A 27,562-nucleotide genomic window follows, 5' to 3' on the forward strand; every position below is an offset into this window, starting at 1 on the left:
TTACCTAAAAGCCAGCTGCTATTCCCTATACCTCAGGATGTGTAAATTATAACAAAAAATGATGAAGTGCTATGCAAATGCAACAAATCAGTGTATATACACACAAATATAGGTGAATACATATACATTAATAAGCAATAAAACGTGAGACTCCAATCTTTTAAATAATATAGAGTGACATGTGCTTAAAACAGCAACACACTGTGCAAAAACAAGTGCCTGGTCTGCCAATAAAAATATAAACACACCAGGTCAAATGAAATATATACCCAAAATAGATATATACACATAAATAATATTAACGTGAGACTCCAATCCATGAAATAATACAAAGTGACCCGTGCTTAAAAACAGCAACACACTGTGTAAAAAATGCCTGGTCTGCTAAACAATATGTATCAGGTAGAGTGAAATATATACCACAAATGGTATATATGTCACTCTACCTGGTGTGTATACATATTGTTTAGCAGACCAGGTGGCAGTGTGCCCTCGGCAGCTGCCTAGTTTGCCTAGTGGAAGCACCAGCCCTGCTGACAGTGTGTGATGGGGGAATCAAACGACATTCTTTCCTGCAACCTGTGGTTGTAGGGAAAAAAAATCTAATCATCTATGGCCTGCCTAAGAGATAAAATCTGTCTACAAATTTGGAGAAACACATTTTATAGACATTCAGGAAGTACTATTTGAATTGATCATAGTGTATTACATCCACATTGTTGTCCCCAGGATATACACTATACGGACGAACATTTGTGAACGCCTGGCCATCACACACCTACATATCCCATTCCAAAGCCATGGACATTTGCATACAGTTGCCCTCCTTTACAGCTATAATGGCCTCTGCTTGGAAGGCTTTTCACAAGATTTTGGAATGTGTATGTGGGAATTTGTGCCAATTTAGCCAAAAAGCATTTGCAAGATCATGTATTGATGTTGGATGAGAAGTTCTGGCTTGCAATCAGCATTCGAATTCATTGAAAAGCTGTGCTCTGTAGGGCTGAGGTCATTGTCGAGACATTCTAAATAAGGGGTCCTCAAACTACAGCCCGTGGGCCGGATATGGCCTGCCAAAGACATGGAAGACCCGGATTTCACCTACTGCAGCCATATGAGCAACAGGAGAGGAAGAGAGCACACCAGGTACTGTGCATTACAGTGTCCAGTGTGTCAGAGTACAGTGCATTACAGAGTACAGTGCATTGTGGTGTCCAGTGTGTCAGAATACAGTGCATTACAGAGTCCAGTGCATTGTGGTGTCCAGTGTGTCAGAATACAGTGCATTACAGAGTACAGTGCATTGTGGTGTCCAGTGTGTCAGAATACAGTGCATTACAGAGTACAGTGCATTGTGGTGTCCAGTGTGTCAGAATACAGTGCATTACAGAGTACAGTGCATTGTGGTGTCCAGTGTGTCAGAATACAGTGCATTACAGAGTACAGTGCATTGTGGTGTCCAGTGTGTCAGCAGGACTAGTGCTTCCACTAGGAAAGCTAGACAGCTGCCTAGAGCACACTGCCACCTAGGGGCGCCTGGGCGCAGCAAAGGCCAGCACTCTCTCTGTGTGAGATGCTGTCATGTCATGAATGATCCTTCCACTGAGGGGAGGGGCGGCAGAGTGGGAGGAAGAAACGACAAAGGAAGATGCCCAGACTCCAGGACCAGTGTAGTAGCTGTGCTGTTGCTCCTTCCAGTGTTCCTCTCAGACGCAGTCCCTTACTGCAAGCCGGCTGGTGGATGCTGATCACTGTGGAGTTTCAGCGCTTCTCTTCCCATTCATCAGTGGAGGCGGGGCTGGGCCTGCAAAGGAAGATAATGTCTGACTCTGATATCTCGTGTGTGTGTGTGTAACCCAGCTAGCCATCCATCACATGTGCATGTGGTGTGTTGTGTCAAATCTCTCAGTGTGGATCCATCATCCTCCAGTCACTGCAACTATTACCCTGCCACTGCCAGCCACAGATACAGTCCGTCTGTGACACCAATTTTGTGTTTAATATAAGTGCTAGTAGCATCTTATGGCACTTATTTTTGCAAATTAAAAGAAATTTAGCAGTTTCATGTTATGCGGATTTCAATATTTTCTACTGTTTTTAAACTTTTTTATATATATTTTTGGGACGGGGGCCCAAGTAGCTGGTCTTGCCTGGGGAGCAGAATAGTCTATCACCGGCCCTGACTGTCAGTGTTGATGAGGGAATACCTCCCATGAAGCTGTTAAGTTCTGCAGGTGGGGATCCTTCCTGGCTATAGCTGCTATCTGTAATTGCATGTAAAAAATCTGCCAGGCTGGTTGTACCCAAGTTAATCAATGGATCTACTTGGGTACAACCAGCCTGCCTATCGATAGATCAAATCTTGGCTGGTCCCTGCTAAACTGGTTGAGATTTGATCCATCTATGGCTGGTTTTAGATGCAATTAATACAATAATTAGAAACGATTCAAATTGCTACACCCGTGGAAAACTCTGAAGAATTAGGAAAGTCAAGGATACAGCATGGTGAGGAATTCTGAAAAACAGACAAAGGAACTGAGCTGCAGAATTTTTGACATGAAATTAAGGTTTAAGCACCATTCAGTGTACAGTGCATTACAGTGTACAGTGCATTGCGGTCTCCAGTGTGTTACAGTGTACAGTGCATTGCGGTGTCCAGTGCGTTACAATGTACAGTGTATTGCGGTCTCCAGTGCCTTACAGTATACAGTGCATTGCGGTGTCCAGTGCGTTAGTGTACAGTGCATTGCGGTCCCCAGTGCATCACAGAGTACAGTGCATTGCGGTCCCCTGTGCGTCACAGAGTACAGTGCATTGTGGTGTCCAGTGCATCACAGTATACAGTGCATGGAGGTCTCCAGTGCATCACAGTATACAGTGCATGGCGGTCTCCAGTGTGTCACAGAGTACAGTGCATCGCGGTGTCCAGTGCGTCACAGTGTACAGTGCATGGCGGTGTCCAGTGCGTCACAGAGTACAGTGCATCGCGGTGTCCAGTGCGTCACAGTGTACAGTGCATGGCGGTGTCCAGTGCGTCACAGTGTACAGTGCATGGCGGTGTCCAGTGCGTCAGAGTATAGTGCATGGCGGTCTCCAGTGCGTCACAGAGTACAGTGCATCGCGGTGTCCAGTGCGTCACAGTGTACAGTGCATGGCGGTGTCCAGTGCGTCACAGAGTACAGTGCATCGCGGTGTCCAGTGCGTCACAGTGTACAGTGCATGGCGGTGTCCAGTGCGTCACAGAGTACAGTGCATCGTGGTGTCCAGTGCGTCAGAGTATAGTGCATGGCGGTGTCCAGTGCGTCACAGAGTACAGTGCGTCACAGTGTACAGTGCATCGCGGTGTCCAGTGCGTTAGTGTGAAGTGCATTTTACATATTGTATTGTTTTTTTCCTGTGTTTTTTTGCTCTACAAATAAGATATGTGCGATGTGCACAGGAATTTGTTCATATTTTTTTTCCAAACTATAGTTTGATCCCAACAGTGTGAAGGTCCGTGAACTGGCCACCTGTTAATAAGTTTGGAGACCCCTGTTCTATCACTGCAAGGTAAGGAGGTTCAAATGTTAATTGATTGTATTTGATGATTTTCAGGAACAAAAATAACATTTATTTATTTTAGTCAGGTGAATATAATTTATTGCAGTCATCAGATGGATCACTACAGACTGCTGACTGCAGGTTTTTCTGAGGCACCTACTACCATGATCTGAATTGCCTTAAAGTGGTTGTAAACCCCTAAATACTGTTTATCCACTGGAGTGACTAGCATCAGGTGATACAGAGAGATGAAACAAATCCTCCTACACACACCATACCTGTTTATCGTCAGTCATCTCTCCTCTACAGCTGTTCAAAGTCTACAGTTTACACAGCATTTCTGATCATCAGTTGACAGGAGGCGGGAATTTGATGTCAGACATTGCAGAGCACAGAGAGGGGAGCTGAGTGTAATCTGAGATCTGAATGGAGGGAATGGAGACACACCTCTTTACACAGTCACCTAGGGAAATATACATTGTTGAGGCTGTCACTCACAGGGATTCAGTGGTGTTGGCAAAACCTGTCGAAAGTAGTTCATGCAGATAGCAGAGGGAAGAGAGAGCAGACAGAAATCACACTAGGTGCTTTGGACTGAGTCAGGTACACCTTATAAAGGAATATGCTTTGTTCATTTTTAATTTCAAAGGTCTACAACCACTTTAGTATTCATGTAGATTGACCTCCAGCTAATCAGGTCTATTCACAACACATGACACAGCTGAAGGAGCCGGAGGGAGGGGCAAGTACCCCTCTAATGCAGAACAAGGCAATCAAATATGCATGAATTCCGGTTCACTTTATTTATACCATAATACAAGAAAACGGTTACAGGTGAGGCACAATTACACCTTTATTTGTATGCACAAAATACACATTGTAACAAGTAAAGCAACAATATACTGTGCTACCTACAAGACCATGAAGATAAAAGTGTATCATTACATACCAAGACAGTGATTCTCAAACGTTCATGGTTGCAGATGCTGTACATATTCAGGTATATGAGTCTTCTTGTAGAGGAAGCCATTTTGAATAGTGCAGAAATATTTGACACCACTGGGGTGGGGACATAAGTGAATGTTACTCTGAACAGCCCTGGGATAGTTCAAATTCTCAAATGTGCAGCTAAAGCCTGATTAGCAGCACAGGGGCTAAATGGTTAGCACTTCTGCCTGCCAGCACTAGGGTTGTTGGTTCAAATCCCAACCATGGCAACATCTGCCTGGTGTTTGCATGTTCTCCCTGTGCTTGTCTGGGTTTCCTCTGGTTTCCTCCCACACTCCAAAGACACACTGATAGGTTAATTGGTCCTAGTATGTGTATGTATGAATGTGAGTTAGGGACCTTAGATTGTACACCCCTTGAGAGTTAGGGACTGATGTGAATGTACAATATATATGTAAAGTGCTGCATAAATTGATTGCTCTATATAAGTACCTGTAATAATAAATACTTTTTTTCTCATTTTGGATAGAAAATGCAAGGGCAGAGAATCTCCCAGGTTTAAATTGTGGCCTGTGACCCCAATGGGGAGTTATTTTCTATTTGTTCCTGCAGTGATCACCATAGGGACTAAAAATGAGAAAAAAGCTAAAAATTGAGAATTGTCACCAACCCTTAAGAGAGGGTCAAACCTTCCCACAGTTTCAATGAGTGCTAATAGAAGATTTCTCTCACTACCTCTTCCTCTGCCTTCCTGTTGGATCAAGCAGAACTGAAAGTTAGTAGATATCTCCCCAATGCAACACAGATGGTGTAAACATTGAACAAAGTTTAATTCTTCATACTCTGTCTAAAAAAAGAAAGTTTTGGCTTTAGATATATTAAAAAAAAAAAAAAAAAAAAAAAAAAGGACTAGGCTGGGTTATACATAAATATGGATGGGATGGAACCCACAAGTAGTTGCTGGGTAGACTACAGGCTCATTAAAAGGTCAGTCAATCCTGATATATTATTTTGGAGTGGGGGGACACACCAGTAAGGTCTTCTCAGAGATACGGTCTCTTCCCTCCCAGCTATAACCTTTATGCAAATCAAAGAAGTCTTACTCTTTTGCATCATTCACTGTAAATGAAATTAAGAATCTAGCTGCAAATGGGACACCCTAGAACTTCAATGGTAGACACTTAAGCCCACCAGCATTGATCACCCTTTAGCAAGGACATGACTTTCAGAATGGCTCTCTCTACCAGTGGACAAGTACAGTTTAAGTCTTTAGGAACCACATTAATCACAACCATTGGAGAGTGTACAAATCAAGTGTAGCTGTCAGTTACATGATACCAACACATTCACTATTACAGTAGTGACAATGATCACACTGTTTTAATTATCTAGTCAAGGGGTAGGCAATCTTTGGCTTGTCAACAATTCTATAAATACAAATCCTTTTTTTGGTTAGCAAAACAACCATGTTTACCTGAAGGCACACACCACCCCAATCTCATCTTTTTATTTTTGTGTGGTGGATTGGCTTTGCTGAATCATATAGTGGATGCTGGTGTCTCTTGGGCACCCTTGGTGGGATCTTTCCAGAAGAGATGAGCAAATCTATTCAACAGAACTCATAATGAATCCGGCCACTTTTCTGGGGTTTGCCATGGAAGCAGCTATTCACTCTGCTGGCAAAACAGATTTACTCATGCGAACAGGTAAAAAGTCCAAAATGTCCTTCCTTGGAGTGTGGCTACTAAGTGGGACCCAAAGGAGATCCCATTTTTAAAAGCTTATGGATAGAGAATCTTCACCTCCTGTGATGACCCAATCAGGAAATAGTATATCTTAGAAGTCTATCCTTATAAGGGCTGTGATGTCCCATACATAGGACAATGAGGTCACATGCTAATATATAGTCAACAGCGCATCTCTGGACCCCTTCAAATTTCCAGTTTTGCTCAACAGTTGAAGCCATCACCAAGCCAAATCACTCTCCCTAAGGCTGAGTGTAGACCTGTCCATTGTGGTAGCCTTCAGTAAAATGAATTGGATTCCTCACCACAAAGTTAACTTGCGAAATATGGCAGGTTAACATGCATGCTTAGAGCACTGCAACATAGTGGAGAGGTCTGAATGGGTCATAATAGACTACATAGTGCAGAACAAACCAATAATTAGGTAGCCCATCTGGAAGTGATAACCTCACCATCGGAACCTCGGAGAGAAAAAAAAATATCCACCCTGTGATTCAAGCGTGTAGTGTGCATCCCAAATAAAATACCAATAGTGAGCGGAGTACAAAGAGAAACAATTGTAAGCAGAGTTCCATAAATCATAGCAACTTGATTTCATCAGAAAACAATTGTCATTTTGCTGCTATGGGTTACTACATGTTACAGTTGCTCTTTGCCCCATTAAAAAGAAGACCAAGGAACATCCACCAAAATCAAAATAATTTTTCCATTTTGGCTTGAGTGGGATTGTGGAAAATAACATAGTAGCTCATGTACAAGTCTTCCAACCTACACCTCCATTACAAAGGTTCCTTACCCCACCTGCTACATTTTACAAAGAAGTCAGTTTGAGAACCCCTGGACTAAACAGGCAGAAATATGCAATAAAAAAAAAATGCCCCAATAACTGTTGCCTGAGGCAATCAAATACCACGGTTGCTACAGCCTCAAAGTCATTTTCAATAAGCCCATGTATGTTTATATATAACTTTTTGCAAAAAAGAGCACATCGTAAGAAAGTTATGAAAGGCTGTGTTAACCAATGAATGCAAAACACGAGAATGCATTCTCATTAAGTGCATCACGTTCGTCAGTAGTTCGCGTCCTCTCCCCTCATTATGGCAGTGGGGAAGAATACATATAGATTGAGGGAGAAGCTATAAGCCCCACTTCATTCCAGAGAATTTCGATTATACATCATAAAAAAAAACAAAGTATCTTTCATAGATAATCATTTTTGATATGTAGATAACTAAAAAAAAAAATCAATGAACACATCCACATAACAAAACATTGTCTCAGCTCTGTGTCACAAGAAAAAAAAACAAAATTATATTTTTTATTCTATCCATTCAAGATTCAAGTGTGCTGTAAATTGCATACACCGCTGTCTGTAATTTGCTTTATTGATTTATATGGTTACAGGATAACTGCAGGTGTGGGAGCTCCTGGCATGTTGGTATTGGCTGCTTATGTAAAAATATAAAGCTGTACTTTCTATCCATTACAGGCTGTTTTTTGGCTGGCCATAAAAGTCCTGCTGGTTTGTAAAGAGCAGTGGTGGTCAACTTACTAGATATTGGGGGTTCAGGTGCAGCCCCCTGAGATACGCAGGGGTTTTCACATAATATTCAGTGGGGTGGATTTACTGAAGGCAAATATACTGTGCACTCTGCAAGTACAATTGCACTCTTTTTCCCCAGTGCTTAATAAATGTGGGGGATCTCTGCTGATTTCCATCATCCAATCATCAGCAAGAAAAATGTTTTTTTTTTTAATTTTCCTTGCACCTGATTAGATTTTCTTTATAAAGTGAAGCCTAACCACATTACATTTACGAAGGAAAATGAGTGCAACTGCACTTGCAAAGTGTACAGTCTATTTGCCTTTAGTAAATCAACTGCAGTGTTACAGGAGATTGTCAGAGATGGCTGACATCCTACAGGAGATTGTCAGAGATGGCTGACAGCCATCTCTGACAATCTCCTGTAGGATGTCAGCCATCTCTGACAATCTCCTGTAGGATGTCAGCCATCTCTGACAATCTCCTGTAGGATGACATCCTACAGGAGATTGTCAGGGACTGAAGACATACTACAAGAAATAGCCACAGTCTGTGGACCTACTGAAAGAGAATGTCGGAGACTGCTGACATACTTCGAGAGATTGTCAGAGATGGATGACATTCTACAAGAGATAGTCAGAGACTGTGGACATTCTACAAGAGATAGTCAGAGACTGTGAACATACTACAAGAGAATGTTGGAGACTGCTGGCATACCACAAGAGATTGTTAGAGACTGCTGAGATACTACAAGAGATTGTTAGAGACTGCTGAGATACTACAAGAGATTGTTAGTAACTGCTGAGATACTACAAGAGATTGTTAGAGACTGCTGAGATACTACAAGAGATTGTTAGAGACTGCTGAGATACTACAAGAGATTGTTAGAGACTGCTGAGATACTACAAGAGATTGTTAGAGACTGCTGAGATACTACAAGAGATTGTTAGAGACTGCTGAGATACTACAATAGATTGTGAGAGACTGCTGAGATACTACAAGAGATTATTAGAGACTGTTGAGATACTACAAGAGATTGTTAGAGACTGCTGACATGCTACAAGAGATTGCGTAAAACTTGTAGGTATGCTGAAAGAGACTGCTGACTGTGGACATACTACAAGAGAATGTCTGAGACTGCTGGCATCCTACATAAGTTTGGTTGGAGACCTCAGTCATCCTACAAGAGATAATCTGAAACTGGGGTCATCCTGCAAGTGTGATTGAGGCTAAAGACAGACACTGACAGGAGACTGGGAGAGATCACTGTTACTATAACCCAGGGATGTCCAACCACTGACCCATGACCACCACAGCCCTTTGATGTGGCTGCGACCTCCTGCTCTGGGTTGACAGGTCGGCAAGCCTAGATCGCGGGTTCTGGACCTGCCGTCCCAGAACATCAGTGTTCTGACTGGAGCCGGCGCTAGAGGATGCACGACTGTGGAGGGAGCAGAGCCGCATAATCCGATGCTTCCAATATGGCACCAGTGCCTGTCACAGGTGAAGTGATACCAATTGGGACAGCAACAGCCAGCAATACCTGTAGTAAGGGAGATTTCTGAATGAAGGATTATTATTAAAGGTCATTTTATATTCTAAAATCACAGTGTATAATCGGGCATCTCTCTTCTGCAGTGGTTACTGAGTTTCAGAAAGTGCACCACACCTGCAGGATATAATAGAAGTCTATGGCAATGTGCAGCTAACCGGCCGGAAATCTACAAGTGCACTGCGCTGCACCCGCAGTGTGGGTAAACTGCAGCACATCAGTGTGAAAGCAGCCTTAGGTCCCTTTCACACGATAGGTCCGATTGGGGTCGGTCTGTCCGTTTTTCAGGCAGACCCAATCAGACCCTCCCTTCACCTCTATGGAGTGGCAGATTAAACAGACTTGTATCGGTTTACCCTCACCTACCTCCAATCCGATCCGCTAAAAAAAACAGAAGGGGATCTGTCCCCTTCTACCTGGGTAGATTGGATCGGAGGGCCCATAGAGTAGAATGGTCTGTGTTTGCTCTGCATATGCCTAGTTGATAGGGACCTGTCATCTGCCTGCTCTACTCAATGTGGCCCACAACCGGTTGCCAAGTCACTTAAGTGGTCCTAGCTCTTCAAAAGGTTAGGCACCCCTGCTATAGCCCCTTTACCAATAAATACTCCCAGGACAATAAATACCAGGGGTCCTGAGGCCGAGTACTAATGGTTTTGCCTTTGCAGAAACTTCAACAAAAGTGTCTTCAAATGCTGCCATGTGGACTGCTTAGGGGAAATTTGCTTGAAAAAAAAATTCAAATGGCTTTTTCTAACCCATGTTAGTGTGAATGTGATTGCATGGCTTTGTTTTCTAACCCATGTTAGTGTGAATGTGATTGCATGGCTTTGTTTATAAACAAAGCTATGTCAGGGACATTTGTCACTGTATTTCCTTCTAATCCCATTGCACCCTTAAATCAACCCTGTCAACATGTTGACAAAAAAAAAAAACTGGTGCCAACCGGTAAATGAAGCCTCATCTTTTCAGTAGGTGGTCTGTAGAAACTTCCCTCTCTTAAAGAGCTTCTGATTGTGGTGGATAGCAAGTCCCATGCTGGGTGCCAGCTGGCTGTGAAACCCTGCAATGATTTAGTGGCCAATGGGAGGTACCATGGCTCATGCTCTCAGGCACAATGAGCAGTTATGGACATCAGTGGGACCCTGAGCTCTTCAGCAAGAGTGAACCTCCTGCTGGAAGGGTGTGTGGTAAAGAGGAACTTCATCCAGTATTTAGAAAAAATTAAAAGTCAGCAGCTACAAGCACTATTGCTGCCGATTTAAAACAAAACAACAGCTACTTACCAGTCCATGGAGTCCAGCATTGTCTTCTTGCAGGCAACTCTTCTCACCGTTGCTGGATACCAGTTGCCAACATGTTGGATTTGGAAGCTGGCTGCAACTTCCTGATTAATCCCAGATGGATCTCGACTGTGTATTTGAAAGATTGTGTGTTGCAGGGAAACTGGTCTTGAAGCCTCCTGGGACTTGTGATGGGTCCCAGGAAGCATGAGGATTGGGGAAAGGGGTGAAAGAGGCAACATCCTCCTTGCAAGGATTGGGGAAGTGGGTGCGGGTACCCACAAAAAAAAAAAAAAAAAAAATGGTACTCGCTTCCCTCACTCCCCCCAAAAAGACTGCACTTTGCAAAGTACAGTTGGACTCTGCAAGTGCAGTTGCTCCAGAGCTTAGTAAATGAGGTAGAGCTTCACTTTGCAAGCAATACCCAATCAGGTGCAAAGAAAATAAAACAGTATTTTGCATGCACCTGATTAAATGATGGAAGTCAGCAGAACTTCTCATTTACAAAGCTCTGGAGCAACTGCTTTTGCAGAGTGCACAGTCCTTTTGGCTTTAGTAAATCACCCCCATAGAGTATCTAGCAGCAGATGCCCCCCCTGTCCTTACAATACAGGACTGGGCAGTTCTAAAACAACCTTTACTGCCAACAAGAGTATATATATATCCCTATAAAATATCCCTATAAAAGTCCAATTATCCTTCACAATATTTCAACTAGACCATGCAGATCATTAAAATGTTTACAGCATTGCCGCTTGTAAGGAACACTTCACCAAAAAAAAATGCTATGGTTATGTTGTACAATGTGACCGACACATGCTCAAGCAATCACTCATAAGTCACTTGACTTAAATGGTTTAGAGGTTCCTCATCTGCAGAGCTAAAAGCTTTACTAGGTGTCCTTTTTGGGGGTGAGGAAATGGTTTGACCATCTCTGATCATGTGTTAAAAGTTTCCAATCTACAATTGTCCTTGCAGCTAAGTTGTCTCTAAAAACAAATACATGTCCGCATTGACAACATTATGGTGCCAGTTCTATAGGTTTTCTTCTTCTATTGTGGTTGCCTGGCTCATCAAACAGCTGAGGCACTCAATGACAAGAAAGAGGTATTTTGACAAATACCTATCTCTAAATCGTCCATGTTTTAAAATACAAAGCTAAATATCAGGGGTCTGATTTAGGAAGAACTAGGCTTCAATAACATAGAAAACATCTATATGATCACTATACCAATGTAAGCCATTTATTTTTATCATTTGGATATTGGTGTCCAGATTTGTTGGACTTCACCTGCACCAAGGCCATACAGTAGCTGTCAATGGAAAAATATTTAACTGTTTTAAGAGATAGCTTAGCTAGAACCAGGGGCGGACTGACCATTTGGAAACTCGGGCACTGCCCGAGGGCCCAGGGTCAGTAGGGGGCCCCATGATATTCCCCTGGTACCTTTTTCATAGGCTTTTTTGAGTTTGGGCAAGGACACAGGGGCCCCATGATCCCCTATTGCCTGGGGGCCCCATGAGTTGTCAGTCCGCCCCTGGCTAGAACACATATCCACAGCTGGATAAAAAAAAATCCACATATTTCAAAACGAAATCTCAGTGATTAGGTAGAACAAACCATTTTTTTTTAAAATCTGTTTGAATTTGTTTATGGCATTAATAAAGGAATCATCTCCTTGATATACATTCTTGTCATTTCACACATTTCTTTACATTGATAAAATCCCTTACATATACTGTATATTGCTGTCATTTTATAGCAGAGCTTTACGCTACAGTCCGTAGGAGGCTATAAAGTGCAAGTCTGCATAACCTTGGCTGAAAAACAAAGGATGTTGCTATTGCATGTTCCAAATACTAAAATTTATTGCATAACTATTACATTACAAAAAAAAAAAGAAAAAGAAGAAAAAGAACCCCCGTCAAGATAAAAATGTACCCCATAGCACCAAAAATAAAAGGTTGAGTGCCTTTGGTGTTTCCTTTCCTGTTTGGCAGCTACAGAAGGACCTAAACCGAACGTAACAAATAGTATTCCATTAACTAAATAGCAAGGAATGGAGATTGCTGCCAAGGCTACTGATAGATGGAACTGCACTGTGTGTATTGGCTGGACAGGAGAGGATGCTGTCAGATGCAAACTCATTTTCTTGTTGGTGTCCTAAACTTTTTTTTGCATTTTAAACATTTAAAGGATTTGTGCATCTTTATCATAAAAATATAAACTTAATGTAATGTTCCTTTTATCTGGTTCATTCCATTCCAGATTCCTTAAAGTGCAGCTGTACCAATTCTATGGAAATGAACGTTTTCACAACAGGTAGCAAAAGAATTTCAAAACAACCACCCCTGACCTCTCTAGCTGCTTGTACTGTGAAGTAATTCATTCCTTCAAATCCTTAAAGCTACACTCCAGCCTTACCCTCAGTCTTCCACCGATGTACAGGCGCGCTTTATAAGGTGACATTGAGTACTCTGCTTTCACTGGACACTGTGGGCTTCTCAAAGTGGGCATTAGTAGCTGCACCAAGTCAGATAGTGCCTGCCTCATTGCTTGGCTGGAGGACCTGCAACATCATCCAGTCCATATCTCCCAGCTTTACTATCCCCAGCCTGCCCCTTCTGTTTAAAAGATTTCAGTCCTTGCAGTCAAGGAGGCTTAGCATCACATGTGTGCAATATCTAGCGTGTTTAGCATGCAAATGCAGTCTGCTTAGGAACACCCACTCCTCCAGACTGACACCTACCTATTAAGGCATTGTAATATTTGTATAACTCCGTCTCTGCTTGCATCAGGGCTGGGTGAGAGGCAGGGTGCTGTGATGTTTTCAGGAAGCTACATACTGCATCCTGCTAGCCCTTCCCATCAGCCATGATCTACCCTTGTACTGCACAGAGAAGAACAGAGACCCAGTGATGACATCAAATAAAGTATGAAAATGGAAAGGTTTTATTTAAAAATGTCATTAGCTAATATAGCATAAATAGGAATTGAGGAATCAGGGAAGGCAAAATATAAGCAGATTAAACTTCAACTTTAAACATTACAACAAAGACTCTACAGTCGGTTTTAGTAGAATTCTAACAGCGTTACGACACTTGCTGCGTGTTTAGATTGGAGGGCTGGTAGGCTGCCAAGATTTTCCTGCAATAGAAAGTAATGGGAAAAAGCTAACATTTCCGTGCCTTTACTGTGAATTTTAAAGATTAATTTCTCTACAATACCCATAGCTAAAGAGGTGAATGAGGGCTTTTTTTTAAAGTGACTTTGCTGCTTGTTCAGAATATAGTACAGTTTTACTTTCAAATGATAATTCCTGCACAGCACATGATAGCAGAGTGCAAAAAAAACAAGTGCTCAGAAAAACTCACCTTGCTTTGGACATCCCATATGACTACTGTTTTCTGATGTGTGTGATAGCACTAGAATGCTTGAAGTGACAATAGGTTCTGAAGAATACACAGTGAAGTGGATCTTCCTTCAAAGAAGCTGATCTGTTGTGTAATTATAATGTATGAGGAATTTTTTTTTAGTGCTAGACTGCTACTTCTCTGATCGTGACAAAAGAATCAGTCAGCAGAATGTGAATTTTTGGGTGGGTACTGGGGAGCGCCTAATACTAAAGTTCATATCACTTAAAAGTCTTTTTGAAACAATGCGTTTTGGGGGAAAGGCTTTCCTCTTCTTCAGAACTTGAGCAGTAGATGTTATTAGACTCACAATGGAAAGCACTAGAGGACCTAAGTTCAGGCTTGCTACGGCCATTCCTAGTGCCATTAGGAGATGATAATCTGAAGAAGTGGAGGGACTTTTCCCCAAAACAGTGTGGTTGTATCTGAGGCTCCTAACTAATAAATATTTCAAAAAGACCTTCATTTAGCAGCTGGGAGCCTCAAATACAACCAAGTTTTGGGGAAAGGGCCTACCCTTTCTTCAGACTCTTGTCTCCTAGTGACACTAGGAACAGCCGGTTGACTTTCCTAGTTCCATTACTAGATGATGTTCTGCATCAAGCCTCAACATACTGTAGGTCCTCTAGTGTATTACAACATGATTCTAATAACGTGGGCTATGTTTGATACTCTTACCCACTGAACTTTTAAAAAAGACCTTTAAGTGATATGAAATATTATACTAGGTGCTCCTCATCCGAAGGTTTGTGACCACAGTCGGCCAACTGTGAAAAAGCTTTGATAAGCATGTACATTTAAAGGGATTTGGAGATCCCTTGCTTGCTGTAACACTTTACACAAGCAAACCAGAGCTTCAGGAAAGCGGCATAGGGTCTTAATGCAAATGAAAGGGAATAACATGGTCAGGGCCCTTAATTACAGTTCTTAAAGGCAAACTAAGGAAAACAAAGAAAATCTTATCTTATATTAACAAATGACTGTTATTAGTCTGAATATATTATCCAATACATTGTTGTAGGAGTGCACTTAATTTTTAAATGGGGGGGAGCTACTGGGTGCATAGGGGGGCAGGGGTGAAAATGGCAAAGGTGAGGCCAGAAACAGCACAAACACCAGGAAGAGAATAACACCAAGGGACCAGCGATGAAGATGAACTAGACAGTGAACGTTAGAATAGCCATCGGTGACATCAGGAATACCCAGACACACTATGAATTTAGATACAGAATGGTGTTTCTAAAACACCAGATTGCTGCCAACGCTGTTTTTCTGGGTAACTAGGAAAGCTAAGCTCCATTCCCTGCATCATTTTAATGGCTTTATTTTATTGTTGTAGCTTGTCTAGTGTTCTCCTTTGTCCTTAGCCCTTTTTAGTAGGTGTTTTTGTAACCTGAGCAGAGACCTGACTTGTAGGCTTGTCAATGCAGCACACAATACTTATTTTAGTTGTTGAACGTATTTGTGTATATCTTGCCTGTATTAGGCTGTAAAAGTTACCATTTAGCCAAGTCCAGTACAAAAATGTTTTACAACCATGGCCATATCTACAAGTAGTGTTGAATTCATGCATTAAAAAATAGTGCAAATCAAAAAGTAGGAGTTCTCATGACAACCAATTGGATTTTGATGTCATGCTAGCCCTGGTTGGGAAAGTACTACTTAATGGTTGCTATAGGTCATGCCTTTGGCTTTCACGTTGACCACTTTTATTTTACACCTTGAATAAAGCCACACCTAAAGTTATCTGCCACAAAGCAATATGTCCCAGGTAACTATGATCATCGCAATAAAAAATATGTCTAGACCAGTGATCTCCAAACTGCAGCCCTTTGCTAGCCTTTATCTGCCCTCAGGGTACTATTACTTCCACTGATACAAGGCACTATTCCTCAGACTGACCCGAAAAACTCCTGCACTCACACCAACAGTGGGGCATTATTCCACTGACACCAACAATGGGGCACTATTCCTCCCACTGACACCAACAATATGACACTATGCCTTCCTCTGACACCAAAAATGGGGCACTATTCCTCCCCCTAATACTAAATGATGTGGCATTGTTTAATCCCACTGATGCTTGAACATTTTCTACTGTGATAAGCCACAGTCTGGCCCCCCTCAAGTCTGAGGAACAGTAAACTGGCCCTTTGTATGGAAAGTTTGGAGACCCTTGGCCTACAGAATTACAATCAGACGCTTGTGAAAACATGGGTGTGTCTACTGTTGGATTAAATGACAACTCCTAAATGGGTCTACAACAGTTACCATTATCTAGGATACTTGGCATGAATGTCCTCACACCACTGACATTACTGTCAAATGGTGGATACAAATGACAAGTACATACATATTTACAAATTTGTGTTTGTCTGGGCTTCTCTTCTCGAAATAGATTTCTTCTTTTAGTGATGTTGCCAGGATTTGGTTTATTCCTATCTTAAATTTAGCCTAGTCCCTAAATGTAAACATACCTTAGGAAAACCTAAGTGATGAGTATACAGTACATAATCTTTTGCACAAAGTCCCCCAATTCTTCTCTCTACTTGTACTGGTCACATGATGTTATTTCAGGGCATTTGCCATGTAATCTGAGCTAGTGGGATTGAGGAAGTAAAATTCAGCCAAAGCTGGCCAGTCAACTTTCAAAGTTTTGCCCGTGGGAAATGTAAGTATTCCTGTGTCTGTACTTTTTTTTTACCTATTTTTGCACAAGAAAGTAACTCTTAAAGTACAAGGGAAATTCCCCACCTCCCTCGGAATGGCTATAAAAGCCTGGCTTTTTAGCTAAACTAGAATTGTTTGTCCCCATGATTCCTATGGAGGCTCCACTAGAAAGCAGATGATACAGCAGTTCTATTGTCTACCCAGTCTAGTGGATTTTGCATAGAAAACAATGGACAATTTATTTAGGATGTGACAACATTAGCTCATCTAAACAGCCATCACAGCTGTTCACAGGTGCCACAAAGTAAAGACATGGTAATTGATCAAGCTATTTTCATTCCACTCAAAATAAAAAAAAAACAATTTGGGGCAAATTTGATCTGCAAATTGGAAATGGTCCTTATAATAAATATCCTCCAGATTAAAGACTATAACAGGATTAGGGGAGTATTTTCACTGGAATATTTGAGTTCCCCTCATTGGTGCCAGTTATGTGATTCTGCACCAGAATGGATAACTCTGCCTCAAGTACCTTCAGCTAAGACTACTTGACCAACAATCTAAGATCCATCATGTGACTCAAACCACCAACAGCCATAATTCTGAAGAACTTGATTTATAATTATCTCGCTGAGTGGTTTTTTCAAGTGCCACATTCAGAGTATAAGCCTTCATTAAAAAGATTCTGTCACTTTGTTCTTTCAAGAAGGATCCTTTGAAAAAATAATCCCCTCATCCCACCACTCTGTCAGAGCTGGGAGTCTGACCCCTGTGTAAGCACTTCGGCAGTTGGTGTGAGAGCTTACATGGAGTTGAGTTCTTCCTTCTCCTTTTAAAGTGACCATGTTTAGATCTGGTGATTGGTCACACAGGCCCAAGCACAGCATTCTGAGAGGAATAGAAAGCGCTCCCCACCCCATATCAAGAAGCACCAGGTATTTCCAGTCCCAGTAAAGGGAAAAGGTATCAGTTGGTGGAAGGATTGTTCTTTTATGAAAACCTTTCACTCTGGCCATTCACTCATTCTCTTTAGGACTCAATCCTTCCACTAAACACATCCAGTGCCTGTATATATTAATCATGTACCAAGCATAATTCTTTCTAGCTATGGACATCAAAGATTGCCCCTAAGAAAATCTAATTACAGTGCTCTAAAACACACATTTTCTTTTCAAGAAAAACATACTAAGATTATGAATGATTTAATAGTCAACTGGCTTTCTTAACAGTCAGCATACGCCTTTTATTTTTAAATTGGCCTCTCTCTTAAATGTTGAAGTGTTAACATGATCTACTTCCGGGACAACATACAATGGGGGAATAGAGAAGTCTTTGCTTGGCTTTACTTTCAGAAGGGCTCGAAATGTAATATAAACTTCAGACACCTTGGCTACCCTTCGTTTAGTAAATAATGGTCATGTAATTAAGGAAAATTACTTCTTATATTACAGAAAACCCACCTCTGTTCTAGGCTGCTATTAGATGAGATTTTAATCTAGATGGTTTACTAAAAAAAGCCAAAGACAAAGATTAAATAGGCACTGAAATATTTAGTAATGTCAATGGAATGTCTTGATAAATCACAATGTACAAGATACACTGGACAGTGCTTTATTTAGAGCGAAGATGTTCTTATGTATGGATAATCACTGCAATTTATTTATTTTTTAAAAAAGGGCCCATTCCTACAAAAGCATTAGTGCAAATGAAAATGTTCGGCTTATCCATGTCTGTGAATTCTGCTTGTGCTGGAAAATAGAGCAAATTATGGGGTCATGCATCTGGCGGTCCAAACCCAAGCAAGACTACATGGATATAGTTGTGACCACAAAAAAGTATTCTAGACAATGTGTTAATGTCCCCTTTATGATTTTTAAAATATGGCAACTGATTCTGCTATAGTTTTTAGCAAGAAAATGGCATGTACACCATATGACCAAATTTGTGTGGACACCTGATCATCATACCTATACGTGCTTGTTGGACTTACCATTCCAAGACCATGGCCATTATTATGGAGTTGGACTCCAAATTAATATATTAGCAGCCTCCACTCTTCTGGGAAGGCTTTCCACAAGATATTGGAGTGTGTCTATGGTAATTTGTGGAAATTAAGCCAAAAGAGTATTTGTGAAATTAGGTACTGATGTTGAATGAAAAGACCTGGCACAGGGCTCTGTGTAGGCCACTCAAGTTTCTTCACAGCAAACGCATTAAAGCATGTCTTTATAGAGCTGTTTTTTTGCATATATGCACAGTGATGCCTAAAGTGCACAAATATCCAAAATATCTTTTATGCTGTAGCATCAATAGAATCCTCCAGTGGAAAGACCAGAACTCAATTTAGAGACATGCCTATGTATTGACCATATATGGCAAATACCATTTACTTTAGGTAATCGTAAGTGGAGAGTTTTTATTTTTTTGGCCCATTACTAATGAATTTACTAAGAATGTATTTGGGCCAATTCACACAGGAGGTTTATGCTCCGATCAGCAGGGGATTTGCTCACAGATCCCCTGCTGATCAGAGCAGAGGGGGCGTATGACATGTCCACATCCGCTCAGTTTATGAAGAGCAGACATGAACAAATCCCACTCTACTCTATGGGCAGCCGTTGTCCGTTTACATCCAGCTGCCTCTGATCAGGTCCTGATTTGACCCCAAAGTGGGTGTAAACGGACAAAAGTCTGTTTACACCCACTGGTCCATAGCGTTGCATTGACCATATGATCAGGTCCACCTGCATCACCCATGCAATAGGACCCTTCATGAACTGTGGTAGGGAAAAAAATTACTTTTGCAACCTATCTCTGTTTAGTATTTTTATAGCACTTTTTAATAGGAGTTTTATTTTCTTTGGGGACCATAAAAATCTATTTTTTAAGTTTATACCAACCTCCCATACATTACTACAATAATATATCTATGGGACTGTCCTGCCTAGCAGTCTGGTTTAGGAATAATGTGACAACAGTTTACTCAAGATGCAGCTGGGTGGGGCTTCAACAGAATATGTTGCTTAAAAAAATGGCAAATTTTGAAAATGATACAGATGATGTGATGTGAATAGAAACCGATAAAATCTGAACAGAAAAAACTTGTATATAAAATGTTGTAAGTTTGACTGGAAAAGTCAACGTGTGGCATACCAAAACCTTTGTTTTAGCCTTCATTTATTAAACACAATATTGAAAAGTGCCAGCCAATCAAATTATTAATTCTGTTCTCTATGACAGCTAGAATCTGATTGGCCACATTGCATACCACAATTTTTCATTGCTTCAGGTTTTACACAAGGGTACGGACTGGTATTTTTGTACATGCAGCAGTATTATGTACCTTTACTTCAAAGCAATAATAGATTTAGCAAATTATCAATTATAAAAAGTGAAAAAGGAAAAAAAAACAATAAAATATAAGGAAATCATATTTAAATTTAATAAAATGAAAGTCAATAATATTTATGTATGTTGACAGGTCATATTTTAGCAAATTATAATAAAAAATCATCCTTATAGTTCAGGTATATTTGCTGTTTGATTGTAATGCAAGTTAAGTATCAGAACAAAACAGGCATCTTATAAGACGAACAAAATATATGCCCAGCCAAACCTTTTGGTTTTGGATGGAGTAGAGACAGATTGAAGCCCCTTGGGAAATCTCTCTATTGGAGATTTGATAGTGGTTAAAAAGTTAAGGGGATTCCAAACCTTCCCCCACTCCAACCAAAAAATTATTTTTTCTATCCAAAAATAAAAAAGGTTTAGCTGGGAATACACTTGAAGGAAAAGCTGTGGTTTGCTCATTGCGATTAGAAATTTTCTTTAATTAGCTAGCCTGGAAATGTTGTCATGAATATGATTGGTTGCTATAAGCAATACCTACAGGTTTCTTAAAATAATTTCTTAAAGGAGTTATCCTTTTTAAAATGTACCTGTTGATAATAAAAACATCAATATGTGCCTGTTCTCATTCCAAATCTTGTATTTAGGCAATTTCCTCCAATAGCAAGCACCTGAAGATCCAGGCTCCATCCAAACACAACAAACTGATTGTACAATTTCTGTACAATCACTTAAGATCTGTCAACAGCTATGTGCTATGAGTGCCCTAGCAGGTAGACATGTCATATATGTTGGCAAAGTAAGAGAAGATTGTACAATTAGATTGTAATGATTTGGCCTGAGAGCCCCTAAACTTGGAAAGTGAACCTTTAATGAGCAAAACATGGGGGTTGCTATTGCATCCCTTCTGAGAAGACTAGTTGCCCACTATTCTGACCAGCTGACTTCAATACATTTTGGGTCATTAGCCTGGAACCTGTATGCAGATCAGAAAAGTCAGAGTGATGTCAGAAGTGCTGCTTGGTCCAGGTACAAAACTCATGAAACCAGAGGGTCAGGCGTGATTATTTTGCATAGCTGACCTGCATGCCAAGCCAATGTCATTGTTTTCCTTTGGTTGTTCTACATTCACTACCTTTAAACCAATAAAAAACTATTGAACAAAACCAGAGTGTCAACATGACAACCAGGCAACTAGCTATTGCAGAACGAAAAGTCAACAATGACCACTTCCATGTTTCCCTCATTTAACCTGGAACCCCCCACCTTCCTTGTCTTGATAGTGGCTCATTGCTTTGATTAGTGATATATTTGACCAACAGAGTGTTATTGGAGGTGGAACCAACTTAGATGGTTCAGTTCAAATTAATACTAGAGAACATCCTGAACATGGAATGGACAATGTTAAATGTTCTTGAGACAACGGAAACCAATACAGGTTGGATTTAACTAACGGGGGATTGTTAACCAATTTCAATAAACCCCAACTGAACTTTCACTTTCAATCAGCTATATACATTCTGAATGCATCAAAAAATGGAGTGCAATACCTTACAGTGTGTTTTCCTTGAAAGCTGCCACAACCTGAATAAAAAAGCTCGTCTCCTGACAGCATGATGCAATGAAGGATGCTTGCTCTCTGGGTGGAAGCAGTCGTCTGTCTGCAGAGGTCCAACACACCTCCTGCTGAGACAGACCTATAGTTCCTTGCTGACTGGAGAGTTATAGCTCTGAAACAGCAGGGGTTGTGTCAGACCTTTGCAGGAGACCACTGCTTCCACTCTCTTCAGTATGCTGGCAGGAGATACAGTAGGCTCTTCTACTTAGGCTTCGGTTGCTTTCAAAAGAAAATGAACTGTAAGATCTTTTGTATTGATGCACCTGAATTGCAAATCTGGGCTTTAAGAGGAAGCTCACGAGAAGACCTTGAGCTACTGAAGACCACAACCATTTACGGGCCTATTATTACATCATTCAGCACCATGAACAGCTATAGAGATCTACCCAACCCTAGTAACTCTCAGACATTTTGTGTATGCACCACAGATAAAACTAAATGTTATTTATGAATAGATGACTTGAACTTGGCTGTGACATGGAACACAAAGTGCAGAACCCCCTGTTCTGTCCTTCACACTATGCGCTATGTCAGTTGCTTGTCTGCAATAGACTCACCTCAAGTTATAGAAGGAATGACACAAGGAATCCCAATGAGCAGGCTGAAGAAAAGCTTTAAACAATTTCATTTAGGAGACACTTCTGAGTAAACACACAGCTCCGCCTACATTTAAGTACCTGATATTAAATCATCCTGTGTGTTGGCAATACTTTACATATGTCAAAGATTCATCAAAATCATTTTTCTTCATACTTAATTGCAAATTCAGTATTTCTCCTGTGATACATAAAAGCTGATATTTTGAAATATACAAAGATTGTGAAGGAAAAAAAATGTAAGCTATTTCTCCAAGTTGCGTTGTGATCTGAGTAATGCAAACAAACCCACAACGGCATAACCTTGGTATGCAGGTTTTTTCCTTTTATGAAACAATAATGAGTACAATATTTATAACTTCTTAATGATACAAATGTATCAATTTTTTTTAAGGCCTTAAAGAACGACCTTTCCTGCTCAACAAAATATTGCTATCTATCAAACATGGCCTTGTTATTCGGCAATGTCAAAGTTCAGTTGGAGAGCATTTGACCATTGATCCAAAATTAAATGTTTGCTTCTATCATTTATTGCAAGATGACAATCTTTTTTTTTTCTTTCCTATATGAAAAGTCCTGTGACTCAACGGTCAAATTAAAGGTATGCATTGAGTCCTAGAATGGAGAACTGGCAAGGTCTCCAATTAGCATATGTGTTCTAGTGTAGATAAAGGAACGGAACTGGGGGGGAAATTAAAAAAAATATATGCTGTCTAGATATTACATTTTAATCTTCATATAAATCACAAGGTAGCAAATTGCGTGCAAGGCTTGAAGCAAATTATTGGGTGAAAACAGTTTCTTGTCAAATTCTCCATTCTCAATTCACATCAACAGAATGCTGATCAACCTCCAAAAGGTTCCGTTCCATAAGGCAAACATCTTCAATCCAATGATTTCCATTCTATGATGATTGAAGTCTTATCCTAATAAAAGAAGAGAAAAAAGGGGAATATTTACAGTGTCGCAGGTCTGTTTCTTCAGATAAGTCAAAAATAAAATTAACAGTTTGACCATATTTACTATGTTCACAGAACTGGCTGATAACATTTGTACATTATTTCCTATATCATTCTGTCCAAAAGAATATTGTAGATATTGAAGTCAGGCTGTGGGAGGATTATATGTTATATATTAACACACTGATGTTCTTAGGAGCTGATGGAAAACAAGAAAAAAACTTGAGTAGGAATAAACTAAAGGCAGAAGTTAAAATATAGGCACTGGATGACTGTCTGGCATAACTTTCTCTCTTTAGCCTGTCTCTCTTTAAACTGTCTATTCAGCATAATAATTACACCTGCCAGACTTTCCCCCGTTGAAACCAAGCTTCAACAAAATATTACACAAAAACACAATTTCGTTATTTAATCACATGTGACAAACACAAGGCCCGTGGGATGAATCCGGCCCGACAGACCATTTCTGGTACAATAATTTTTATGATGCATTTGAAAATGACAAAACGAATGATCACCCACACAAGGGGATCACAGCAGACCAGTATATCATAGAAGCATAAATAATATCTCATGCAACTGAACAATTTTGTAATGTAAGATATCAACTGGACCACTGCATGTCGGGGGGGGGCCGTAGGTCCGCATGAGTTGCCCAAGTCTGAAGACCTAGGGACATACCATAGAGAGACAGAAACTGCCAGATCATTTCATGTGGCCCTCAAACCCCTCCTGCAGCTGCGGCACCTCCCTCGTCTCTGCCCCGCACCTTGTCTGAGAAATCAGCAGCAGAGGGGAGGACAGAACTCCTCTGCCAGACCCTCCACTTCTCCATGCAGTCGCAGAGAGACTTGTCTCTGTCCCCCTTCTCAGAATTCGGCAGCGGAAAGGACAGAACTCCTATAGGTCCTTGGCCTGTGCAGCCGCAGCATCCCCTTATCTCTGCATTCAGCAGACTCCAGCCCTCCAGTAGACCTCCTCCAGACTCTGCACTTTTTGCTTCCCAGCTCCATCCCCAGCTTCTTCCCAGAAGCAGTACAAGATAAGGTGGTGCACTGTGATGTAAGAGAGGGTGGGGGACTCATGACTTCTGCTGGTGGGGGGGGGGGGGTCTTGAAAGCTGATATGTGGGGGGGATGCTTTGGACATCTAGTCTTACAGATACAACTGGTTTAGACTCCACAATATTAAAAAGGTTCTTTATTGTAACAGCTGTAAAAATGTGGAATAGATTTTCAATGCGCTTGTTTCCGCTGAATCAGTGTTAATATTTTTTTTGGATGAATAACATGAATCACTATTATTTAGTAGAAATAACATTGTAGAATGTTAATCCAGTGTGATATCCAACTGCCACTAGGGATCAGGAAGGAATTGTTTCCTGTTGGAGCAAACTGGACCATGCTTTATAAGGGTTTTTGCCTTCTTCTGGATCAACTGTGGATTTATGATTTTTTTTGTTGATTGCAATGGACCATTGCATTTTTCTGACCTAATAAAGTCTTCTGATACAACATCTGCTATAATCCATTATGTTTGTTTTTATTTTGTGAGACCAAGATGCATTGTGGCAAAAAGGAATGAACTGCCCTAAGCATGGTCATAAAGTGAAAGTTTTGTAGGGTCTCATGGCAAAGATATGATCAAGCAACGTTACCGATACAGAGTTGGCGAACGTATTACAAACTTGGGCAAATGAAATGACGCATAGGATTACAGATTACCTTAACCGCAATATAACATATCAAAATATTCATCAGATCCAGATATGTAGGCTGTATGCTCCATCTTGACTATTCCTGAAAACATCAAGCCTGGCTTTGCCCTTTCTTGACTTCTGAGTCCTCTTTAAAGTTTTATTTGGCCTTAATAACCAAAAGAGAATTTCAGAGACCGAGCTTGACTTGTCCAGGGAAGGCCAAGGTTCTCATATAATTTCACCAACCTTACCACTGAATCTACTGATCATCTTGACATTTGGTTAATAGTATCCTCTGCATATGTATATACACTCACCGGTCACTTTATTAGCTACACCTTGCTAGTACCGGGCTGGACCCCCTTTTGCCTTCAGAACGGCCTTAATTCTTTGTGGCATAGATTCAACAAGGTGTTGGAAACATTCCTCAGAGATTTTGGTCCATATTGATATGAGTTACTGTTGCCTATCATCTCAAACCAGTCTGCCCATTCTTCCTTGACTTCTGACATCAACAAGGCATTTTCATCCATACAACTGTCACTCACTGGATATTTTCTATTTTTCGGACCATTCTCTGTAAATTCAAGACATGGTTGTGCGGGAAAAGCCCAGTAGATCAGCAGTTTTTGAAATACTCAGACCAGCCCATCTGGCACCAACAACCATGCTACGTTCGAAGTCACTTAAATCTCCTTTCTTCCCCATTCTGATGCTCGGTTTGAACTTCCGCCAATCATCTTCCCCACTTCTATATGCCTAAATGGATTGAGTTGCTGCCATGTGATTGGCTGATTAGCAATTTATGTTACCATGCAATTGAACAGTTGTACATAATAAAGTGGCTGTTGAGTGTATATTACATCACAGGCTAAGTGTGAATGCATTAGGACTGTGACAGGTTCAATTTGATAGTAAATTTCTAACAATATTCTTGAAATATTTAAATCCCAACTCCAACTTTGATAAAGATCATTCCCCAGCATCCTTAAAAAAAAATAGTTCCAGGTGCTACATTCACTGTATCTCTGTGTACACACCCAGCATACTCACCAGGTTACCAACCCCGACCTTCTTCCAGGTTGAATGACACCCAGCTTCATTCATCCCACTTCCTTTAAGCCCAGGGCGTCAAGGTCCTGCTCCTGGATTCACAGGAGAATGCAGCAGAGTAGCGTCACATTGTCAGCACCTGTGGTAGTGAGCCCTTGTAGATCATCAACTTGGGGTTCCCCAGGGCGTGGAGTCTAAGCCCCAGCCTGCTTCTTCACCAGAGCCCCCGATTGTGTTGATGGACTTGCAGCAAGCTGGGACCAGGCCTTGGCCCATGGGTACGCCCAGCTCAGGATGAGGAGACTGCCCGCAGGAGCAGAGTACAATGGGAGGAGACAAACGGAAAGCCGATCGACTAGCTGAGGTCAGGACAGGTGAAAAACAAGCAGTCAGAGAACGAAGCCGGGGTCAGTACACGAGTAGTCATTACAGGAGGTAGCAACACACAGGAGCTCAGACAACTAGGAAGTTGCTCAGGCAAAGTGGGCTAGACTGAGCATGTCTTAAGAAAACTAGGAGGGGGCCAGGAAGTGATGGAAGGGAAGGAAATAAAACCCAGAGAATAGCAGACGATGCCCGTAGGTGAGCACAGACAAAACACACATGTGAAAGGGATCAGGAGCAGCACTGCAGCAAGTAGGTAATAGTACACAAACAAGAAACTGCAGGCTAACTTGTGACACACATCATTATGGGACACAGATCTCAGAAGCTTTTAGAATTCACCCACCACTTAAGGAAGCGAAATATATCATGGGTGCGTGTCACCAGATAAATTCCAAAAGCAAACACTGTGCATAAAAACAGTTTATTATAATTAATAAAATCAAACATCACTATGTATAATGTAGATCTAGACCATAAAAAGCGAGACTCCCTTAAAGAGGTTTTCATGAGTTCAAATACAGCAATCTTGATACTCTGGTATATTGACCCCCCTCCCGATGTGTTTTGACTATTACTCTTCATCAGGGGTATAAGTAAGCTGACTAAAATCGGTGGCAAAAGCCATCTCCAAGGTAGTAGGGGGCAATCAGCTGGGGGAGATTCCAAGGCCAGAGTTGGGCCTTAACAGGGAGCAGAGAGGACAGAATAAAAACTATTGACCCTTCACATCAGAGCAGGTATACATGTATTTCAAAATACTACTAGCATATTTGCTTTCATATGATCTGCCCATAACAGAAATAAGGCTGAGAGTGAGGGAGCCAGCACTATGAGCCATCCAGTTTATTATAATGATATCATCCCAGCAAGCTTTAGGCACTGAGGGCTAATAACCATGGTGTCATACATCTAGGATGCCAAAGGTGTGTGAACCACAACAGCAAAAGAACAAATGACAAATATTTTGGCAGGTAAAACAGTTCACAAATGTGCATTTCAAGTGTTAGGCTGGAATTCCGCTTTAATGCAGAGCAAGAGGATGAAAGCCTTCTCTATTTCCGCAGGACAGAGAAGACATTTTGGGAGGAATGGCAACTCCAAAAAAGCCTCACGCTAAAGAAAAAAAGATGTAAAAATGAAAATGAGAAGTCCCACTGAGCAGGTGAATGACCTGTGGGAGCAGACCCTGCCTGGCAGGATTTTCAGA

The 27,562-nt window shown here is 41.1% G+C and overlaps 1 protein-coding gene across 1 annotated transcript in view; it reads right to left on the reverse strand.

Annotated features, from left to right (window-relative positions):
- Positions 1 to 4,318: 4,318 nt before the first annotated feature.
- Positions 4,319 to 27,562, reverse strand: part of CDK14 (cyclin dependent kinase 14) — a 261,117-nt gene continuing 237,873 nt past the window's right edge. Inside the window, exon 6 of the mRNA XM_089686476.1 lies at positions 4,319 to 23,183. The gene's annotated coding sequence lies outside the window, so the exon portion shown is untranslated. The remainder of the gene's footprint in view (positions 23,184 to 27,562) is intronic.

This window comes from Staurois parvus, unplaced genomic scaffold, assembly GCF_062004578.1.
Source record: "Staurois parvus isolate SC_StPar_1 unplaced genomic scaffold, SC_StPar_1.0 ptg000400l, whole genome shotgun sequence".
NCBI lineage: Eukaryota > Metazoa > Chordata > Amphibia > Anura > Ranidae > Staurois > Staurois parvus.